Here is an 8,864-nt window from a genome sequence, read left to right as displayed (position 1 = left end):
ATAGTGGTTTCTGGTGTCATTTAAAGTGTGAGTACACACATGCAAACACAAGAATCTTGGGAACGGTAGTTTACCCCTCACAAAGCTATACAGGAGGGTTATTGGTTTGGGGGGGGGTAGGTTGTTATGTATTTTGTGTTCCCATTTTGTATTTTTATGCTGTAAACTGCCCCGTGATCTTTGGAATAAGGGTGGTATCTAAGATAAAATTTAAAAATCAATAAATAAAATTCACAACACCCTTAACAAATTACTTTAATAGTGGCTAAATTTCTGAGTGCTGTCCATGTGGAAAGACTAAGCCATTATAGAGAGATTTAGTGGTTCTTGATTGGTTGGTGATGTCGTAGTGTTATACTGTATTATTTATGCAAATTGTTATGCTGAATTCATATTTTCCACAATTTGTATACGGTGTTTGTTTTATAATGTGTGCTTTGCTTTGCCTAATAAAGGATTGATTGATATAACAAACTACAGTTCCCATTAGAGAATGTGCTTTAAATGTGCTTTACATTTGTGGTGTGTATGCAGCCCCAGTCTTCTGCCTTAATCTGGAATGGGGTACTATGTCACTCTCCTATTTTGTGGATATGGGTGGGTACAATGTTTGACCCACCTCCTTTTCTGGGATGGGCAGGAGCAGCGGCGAGCGCAGTGACAACATGCAGTACCACCCATCCAATGGGGCAAGAGGGGAACGGCTGTGGCTTGGTGATAGGCAGCACCTAGGTGAGGCTGCCAGCAGTGGGGAAGTAGCATCAGGACCAGCCCTGATTTCAGCCCAGAAGGTATGTTGGAGAGCATGGTAGGACATCCCTATTTTCACTGGAGAAATGTTGGAGAGTACAGTTATGCGACCACCGAGCGAGCCAAGGAGATAAGTAACTAGACAATCTTTAGACATCTGATAAAATAAGATCCAACCATCTCGTCCTCTGTCGTCCCCTTCTCCTTGCGCCCTCAATCTTTCCCAACATCAGGGTCTTTTCCAGGGAGTCTTCTCTTCTCATGAGGTGGCCAAAGTATTGGAGCCTCAGCTTCAGGATCTGTCCTTCCAGTGAGCACTCAGGGCTGATTTCCTCCAGAATGGATAGGTGTGATCTTCTTGCAGTCCATGGGACTCTCAAAAGTCTCCTCCAGCACCACAATTCAAATGCATCAATTCTTTGGTGATCAGCCTTCTTTATAGTCCAGCTCTCACTTCCATACATCACTACTGGGAAAACCATAGCTTTAACTATACGGACTTTTGTTGGCAAGGTGATGTCTCTGCTTTTTAAGATGCTGTCTAGGTTTGTCATTGCTTTTCTCCCCAAAAGCAGGCATCTTTTAATTTCGCGGCTACTGTCACCATCTGCAGTGATCATGGAGCCCAAGAAAGTAAAATCTCTCACGAGGCAGTGGAAGACAGGAGTACCTGGCGTGCTCTGGTCCATGGGGTCACGAAGAGTCGGACACGACTAAACGACTAAACAACAAAATAAGATAAAACTTTATTCGCATTAGCCAATTGCCATAGCAGCAGTAAAACATTACAGTATATGCAAAAAAGGAAATTTGATATAAGAGCACAATTTTAAGTCCTGAATCAGCCGTCAGTTAGTGGCCCTTATTTTGATTGCCCCTGCTATGAACCTAGCAACCTTTGCTGTTATCTGCTCATTTTTATCTGATAGGATATTGTGGCAGTGGTTGAGCGCCCTGGGATGGTTAGTACGAGTGAGGTGACGATCTCAATCCTCAGGTCTTTGTAGAGAGTACATGACAGGAGGACGTGTTTCGGTGCTACCAACTCCACAGGGGCAAAGACATTTATCAGGTGGGATCTTTTGGAATAGACCCTCAAGTACCGCAGATGGCAAAACATCCAGTTTTGCAAGTGTAAAAGCACGTCTGTATTTTGGGATAATAAGTTTGTGCAGATATGGGGCCAGAGAATCAAAATAGAGCGGTGGAAAATGAACATACCAAGGGCAGAATTTCCTTATAGTGGCCAGGTTGTTCTGATGCTCAATATCTTTTAGACGTTGACCAATTAAACTATTTGCTTTAGTAGGGCCCATAGTGAGTAGGTGTTGTGGGGATAGGCCACAAGAGTGAAGTTTTTGATAGACGGTTTTAAGCCAGGCACTGTTATGGGAGTCTTGAAGTACTAGGGATAGTAAACCAGGGGGATTTGAGTTTAGGTGGTGCCAGAAGTTAAGAGTTCTTTGCCAAGTCCGTACTTCTACTGAAGGGAGACTTGCCTCCAGTCTCAATGATGTGTTTGGGACATCTGAAGGCAGCCCTGTATAGAGAAGTTTGTTAATGTTTAATGTTTTATTATGTTTTTACATAGGTTGGAAGCCACCCAGAGTGGCTGGAGCAACCCAGTCAGAAGAGTGGAGGAGGAGGAGGAGGAGGAGGAGGAGGAGAAGAAGAAGAAGAAGAAGAAGAAGAAGAAGAAGAAGAAGAAGAAGAAGAAGAAGAAGAATGGAATAGTACATCCCTGTTTTCATCTGAGAAACGTTGGATGGTATATATGAGACAATCTAACAGAAAACCTTTATACACCTCATGCACAAAGGACTTAGCTCACTGGAAGTAGTATTTGGCAGTGGAATTGTTCGTTAAACCTTCTTTTCATATAAAACTTGGGCTTTGTACACCCTCAGAGAGGTCTGGGCACAGTGGCTTAAGGCTTGCTGGGAATTGTAACTCTGTGAGAGGATAAACTACAATGCCCAGAATTCTTTGAGGGAAAGAATGGGCTTCGAATGGGCTTTAAAGGTTACACATGAACACTCCATTCAGCTGGGCCTCTTTGTATTATTGAGAAAGAAGCCATGTTTACTGAAGTGCTTTGCATGCTCACTCCTAAGCGTACATTCACTTCTAGCCCACGAGATCTTTAGTTGTTCTGGCTTCCCGTAGAACATGTATGATGCTACCACTGGGCAAAGTGAGCGTGCTGTGGCAAGCCTCACCCTTACCATGCTGGATCTTTATAGATGCATGGATAGACGTACAAGCTAAGGAGCTTTGGAGCTGCCAGTGCATGTTTGGGCATGGTTGGTATTCTGGCTCAGCAAGTTGTCTGAGCCATTTTTATAATGGTTGTTGCTAAATATTTTTACTAGAAGAATAAAAATATTTTGGGTGCTAGGGACAGCATGGCCCAAAGAAATACTGAGGCACATTAATGACATATTCTTGTAAGTACGCAAGGGGAATCACAAACAAAACAATACACTGCAGAGCGAACAGGGCAGAGAGGTTAGCTTCACGCAGGTATAGTCTCTGATTGCTAGGGGAAACCTGGAGATCAGGGTACTTAAGACGGCTGTAAGGAGGCTGGGGTGGACGCGGGTGGCGCTGCGGGTTAAACCACAGAGCCTAGGACTTGCCGATCAGAAGGTCGGCGATTCAAATCCCCGCGACGAGGTGAGCTCCCATTCCTTGTCCCCAGATTATTGTTATAACATACCCTTTGACATTTCTCTGATGAAAATAGGGACATCCTATTCAATAATAGGATGAGACACGGGTGGCACTGTGGGTTAAACCACAGAGCCTAGGACTTGCTGATCAGAAGGCTGGCGGTTTGAATCCCCATGATGGGGTGAGCTCCCGTTGCTCGGTCCCAGCTCCTGCCAACCTAGCAGTTCGAAAGCACGTCAAAGTGCAAGTAGATAAATAGGTACCACTCTGGTGGGAAGGTAAACGGCGTTTCCGTGCGCTGCTCTGGTTCGCCAGAAGTGGCTTAATCATGCTGGCCACATGACCCGGAAGCTGTACGCCGGCTCCCTCGGCCAGTAAAGCGAGATGAGCACCACAACCCCAGAGTTGGCCACGACTGGACCTAATGGTCAGGGGTCCCTTTACTTTTAAGGAGGCTGGGACTTTCAGTCTCAGCAACTGATCCATGGGGCAAGACTTACCGGACATGAGCTGCTGAGCTCGTTAGGCCTGACATTCCGCCAATTCTGTACAAATCGTACTCTTGCTAATAAAGAGTTAACTCCAATTTGCACAGTGTGATTTACTGCCTGTTCTTTCCTGAAAGGAGGTAATGCCACCAGTGTTCGGAACACTGGGGCAGTTGCAGCACCTTTATCCCAGCAAACATCAGCCGTGCCCCAGCTGCCTGAGAATACCTGGATATAACTTGTCCTTCCCCCCCCCACTTGTTAACCTGAAGGCAGGGCCTGTCTCTCGTTTTTTGCATTGATGTGAGCCACTGTAGGAGACACTATTTGTCTGGAAAGGAGGATAAAATTACAGTTAATTAACTTAAATTAAACAGCCCTTGGTGTGCGGACGATACTGCTTGGAATCAAGTATGAGGCTTTGAGAAGCGTGACTCATGTGGGTAGCTGGCCTCTAGCTAATGATGAATCAAAATCCAAACATGTTGGGATAGATAATTGCAACACTTTCTTCACCCCAAATTTGCTGGCAAGCAAGAATGCCCTCCCCTCTGTTCGTAGTCCTATTCGTAAAACATGGAAAGGGTAAATGGGGAGCTGGGGGCAAATTTACTGAATTGCTGAAATTTACCAGAGTGCTTAATGCTCTGTTCTGCTGGCGGTGGCAACAGAAGTGCAGACGCAACAGAACAGCAACAGAAGCTGTTTGGAAGCGCATGGGAGGGGACTGACTGCTATAATAAAAGGAGCGCTGTTCCCCATCACCACCAAAACCCCTTCAGAATGGGGCTTTCTTCAAAATCTAAAATGGTGACTGTCACATAGCTGTCAACCGTCTCTTATTTGGCGGGAAACTCCCTTATCCCAGCGCCGTGTCCCGCTGCTGTCCCTTATTGATGATGTCCCTTAAGTTTCCCGGGTTTCTAAGGAAGCAGCTCCTCTCCCTCCCTCCCTGCCAGCCAGGGAGGAGGGAGGCTCCAACTGTGTTGCTTGGCTGTGTTGCTCACCCAATAAGGAGTCTAAGAACGACTGGGGGGTGGAGCTTGCATGCCTTGTGCCGATCAAATCGGCCGCATTGCCTGGGGACTCGCCTTTGCTCAGCGCTTCCCAGCGGAGAGGTGATGGTGGTTTCCCTTGCTGCATCCCCTTTGCTGGGTTGCTGCGCTGTGGGAACCACCGCTTGAGGCTTCGTTTGGCTACTGGCTGGGCTTTCTGCCTTTGGCTCGGAGGGGCTCAGAAGTTGAACATACCTGTGCTTGGAAAATCCCTTATTTTGGCTGCTGATCCTTTATTTTTGAGGCTCCTGGTCCCATATTTTCAAATCTGTAAGTTGACAGCTATGGACTATCATAACAAGAAAACTTTGGGAACTCTGGTCAGCGCCCCAGCAGGGGGCCCTCCACCCTAAAAGTGAAACGAGAGAGAGTTTGCCCCTTCTTAGATCTTCTCCCCAAATACAGGATTTGAAAGAACAGCAAACACTGCACTTCATAAATTACGACATAGTTGTACACAGAGCCATCTTGCTTCCATTAGTGATATTGCTGAAGTTCATAGATGGAGGCCTTTGAACATGAACTTGGCTAGCACATAATGCTCTCAGGAACATTACAAAGCAAGCACGGTATGTCCTGCGAGTTCTACTTTGGATTTCATAATGATATGAACCTCCCTCTCCTCCCCCAAGCTTCCTAAATACTCAGATGCCCTGGGAAAATTAAACTTCCAAGGATGCTTGGGCCTTGGGCACTACCATTCCTGACATTCCGCTACTCCAGCTGCTGGCAGATAAATGTGAAGAAAACATGCAGTGTTGGTGGGCTTTGGGTGGGGGGGTAGGGTTAGGCATTGACATGCTGTTGCAATCCTCATTATGTCATCAGGAGTGCAACAGATTCCAAAGTTGGAAAAGTGAAATAGATATTCCACTTTTAATAGTTGTGTGGTTTGCTGAGTCCAATCCTGAATCAAATTGAGGAGAATTCTCTCAGTACAGGTACCATTGGGGCTGCTCATTCTGCAAACGTCACAGGCTCATAGTCCTTAATTTATCCAGCCTATCACGTGCCACTTTGTTTCATTGAAAGAGGTGTAGATCTGTATTTGAGATTATGAGGTGTACTGTTGGATTTAATGCATGTTGTTGTTGTTGTTGTTGTTGTTGTTGTTCTCCTCAATTTCTTACCCACCCTTACCATAAGGTCCCAGGGCCCTTTCACCCAACCCATCCAATGTTGTCATCTGGAGCCCAGGCAGTACCCAGTTTCAAATCACATTCCAGCTGTGAGCTAACTGGATAGTCTAATGACCCGGACAACACCATTACTGGCCCCAACAACATCACACATACCATCTCGGGACTATTTAATTGCTCATCGTCTAACATTGTGTATGCCATCAAATGCCAACAGTGTCCTTCAGCTCTCTATATTGGACAAACAGGCCAAACCTTACGCCAAAGGATAAACGGACATAAATCTGACATCAGGAATCACAAGACAGAGAAACCAGTAGGAGAACACTTCAATCTCCCAGGACATTCTATACAAGATCTCAAAGTAGCTGTTCTATTACAAAGGAATTTCAGAAATAGACTGGAAAGAGAAGCTGCTGAATTGCAACTTATTACCAAACTTAAAACCATGGAGAGACCTGGTCTGAACAAAGACATTGGATTCTTATCTCATTATACATGACAAAGCCATTTTTCACCTTCTCACCCCTTGCTTTTTCCTGTAAGACCTATTGCAGTCGTTAAGAGTCGTCAACAGGCTCATCACAGCTATCTGCCTATCACCCAATCCCACCACCCTTCTGAGTAATACCCCTCCCCACCTTCTCACTATATAGAAGGGTCTGGTGACTTCTGTTTCAGTGTATCTGAAGAAGTGTGCATGCACACGAAAGCTCATACCAAGAACTAACTTAGTTGGTCTTTAAGGTGCTACTGGAAGGAATTTTTTTTATTTTGTTTTGGATAGTCTAAGTCGTCGTTCTAGAACTGCACTAATTATATCAAGCCAAGCTTGATTCACTCAGGCATCGTGGCTTGTCAGGATCATGCCGGTTCAAAACCCTTAGCAACAAAATAGGTGAGTTGTGAAACCACTGCTAGGCCACCACATGTGGCTGGTAGAATGCTTTCAGCCTGGTGAGTCACATATCCTGTGCAGATGTGCACCGCTCTCTCAGCAAGAACTCCCACAAGAAAAAAAACCAGTGTTGTCCAAAAATGCATCTGTGCAGGCATAACTCTTTTCCACAAGGTGGAGTCACAGACTGATTTATTACTAAGGTTCAGTCCTCACTGCAAGAGGAGGAACCAACTCTAGGTCAGCCTTCCCTACCTGGCACTCTGCAGATTACAGCTCCCCTCATCCCTGATCCTTGGCTGTGCTAATTGGGGCTGATGAAGACCAAAACATCTAGGGCGGGAGGCTGCCCTAAATAAGCACTTGGAGCTTCCAGCTGGTTTCAATTGCATCAGTGCAGTAATCCAGAACCCATAAGCATTCTCAATTGACCTGCAGGCAGAGTAACCTCATGATATAATTTAAGTCTTATATATTTTGGTTGTCCCACCCACGCACCCAGCCTGGACTTATTGGCTTTAAACTTTTGTTTAGAAGTTATGTTAAAATGGATGTTACTTTTATATAGTTGCTGCTCTTAGTGCCTTTTAATGCATTAGTAATCTTTATGGCATTTTATAATATTCTATTGGAAGCCAACGTAACAATGCATTTAAAGAACAGGGAATAAATCGATAAAATCCTGAGAACTGGGGCATGGGAAGAAGGTGACCTGAAAGTGGGGGAATATTGACACCGGTCCCTTGTCATGGTCAGAGCGGTGGTGTTATGTACTGAGTTGTAAAGGTAAAGGGACCCCTGACCGTTAGGTCCAGTTGTGGCCGACTCTGGGGTTGCGGCTCTCATTTCGCTTTATTGGCCGAGGGAGCCGGCGTACAGCTTTCAGGTCATGTGGCCAGCATGACTAAGCCGCTTCTGGCGAACCAGAGCAGCACACGAAAACGCCGTTTACCTTCCCACCGGAGTGGTACCTATTTATCTACTTGCACTTTGACGCGCTTTCGAACTGCTAGGTTGGCAGGAGCAGGGAGCGAGCAACGGGAGCTCACCCTGTCGCGGGGATTCGAACCGCCAACCTTCTGATCGGCAAGTCCTAGGCTCTGTGGTTTAATAGGATCCAAAAGGCAGCAGTCTGATTGGTCCTAGAACAATAGGATTCAGAATGCAGCAGTCTGATTGGTCCACAGGAGCCACCCAAACCAGCTCCAGGTGGAAGAGAATCCACAACCTGATTGGCCTACAGGAGAATCCCGGAATTAGCCAATCACGTGAGGCCCATTGTGTAAATAATGTACATATAAGGCAGACATTCTGGGGGAACTCCATTCCTCCTCACCACTATGAGCTGAGTAAAGAGCATGAAATCCACTCTCAACTTTGAGTACTGTACATCTTAGGTTCACTGCCTGCCTCTTCCATGCGGGAGAGATTGCATGCAGTGGCATGAAATCCTTGGAGATCCTTTCTGCTTTGAACTAGTATGATTGACAGTCTAAAGATGCAGAAGTTGCTGCTAGGTCAGGTGGCTTTAAAAAGAGGCAAGAGGCATGCAGACATGGTGGAGGGTTGCAGGGAGGGGGGTCCTAGCAAGAGCAGATGGCCTAACTGAAATAGAGTCCCCAACTTCAGGGGCAGTCTACCTCTGAATACCAGATGGGGGCACCATTTTCTGGTTCACCTCAGGTGGCAGAATGTCTTGGGCCAGTCCTGCCTTGCACCAAACAAAAGGATAAGCTGCGTAGCTTGGAAGAAAAACCCTTTCAAAATTTTTATTCCACTTTTTAAAGGTTCTTTGGCATTTAGTTAGCCCTTACATAGAAAGTAGTGCAAAACTTCACAGTCCAGGCAGCATCTCTCAAAC

This window comes from Podarcis erhardii (genome assembly GCF_964252035.2).
Source record: "Podarcis erhardii genome assembly, chromosome: 13".
NCBI classification, from domain to species: Eukaryota; Metazoa; Chordata; class Lepidosauria; order Squamata; family Lacertidae; genus Podarcis; species Podarcis erhardii.
Note: the sequence above shows the minus strand (reverse complement) of the source record.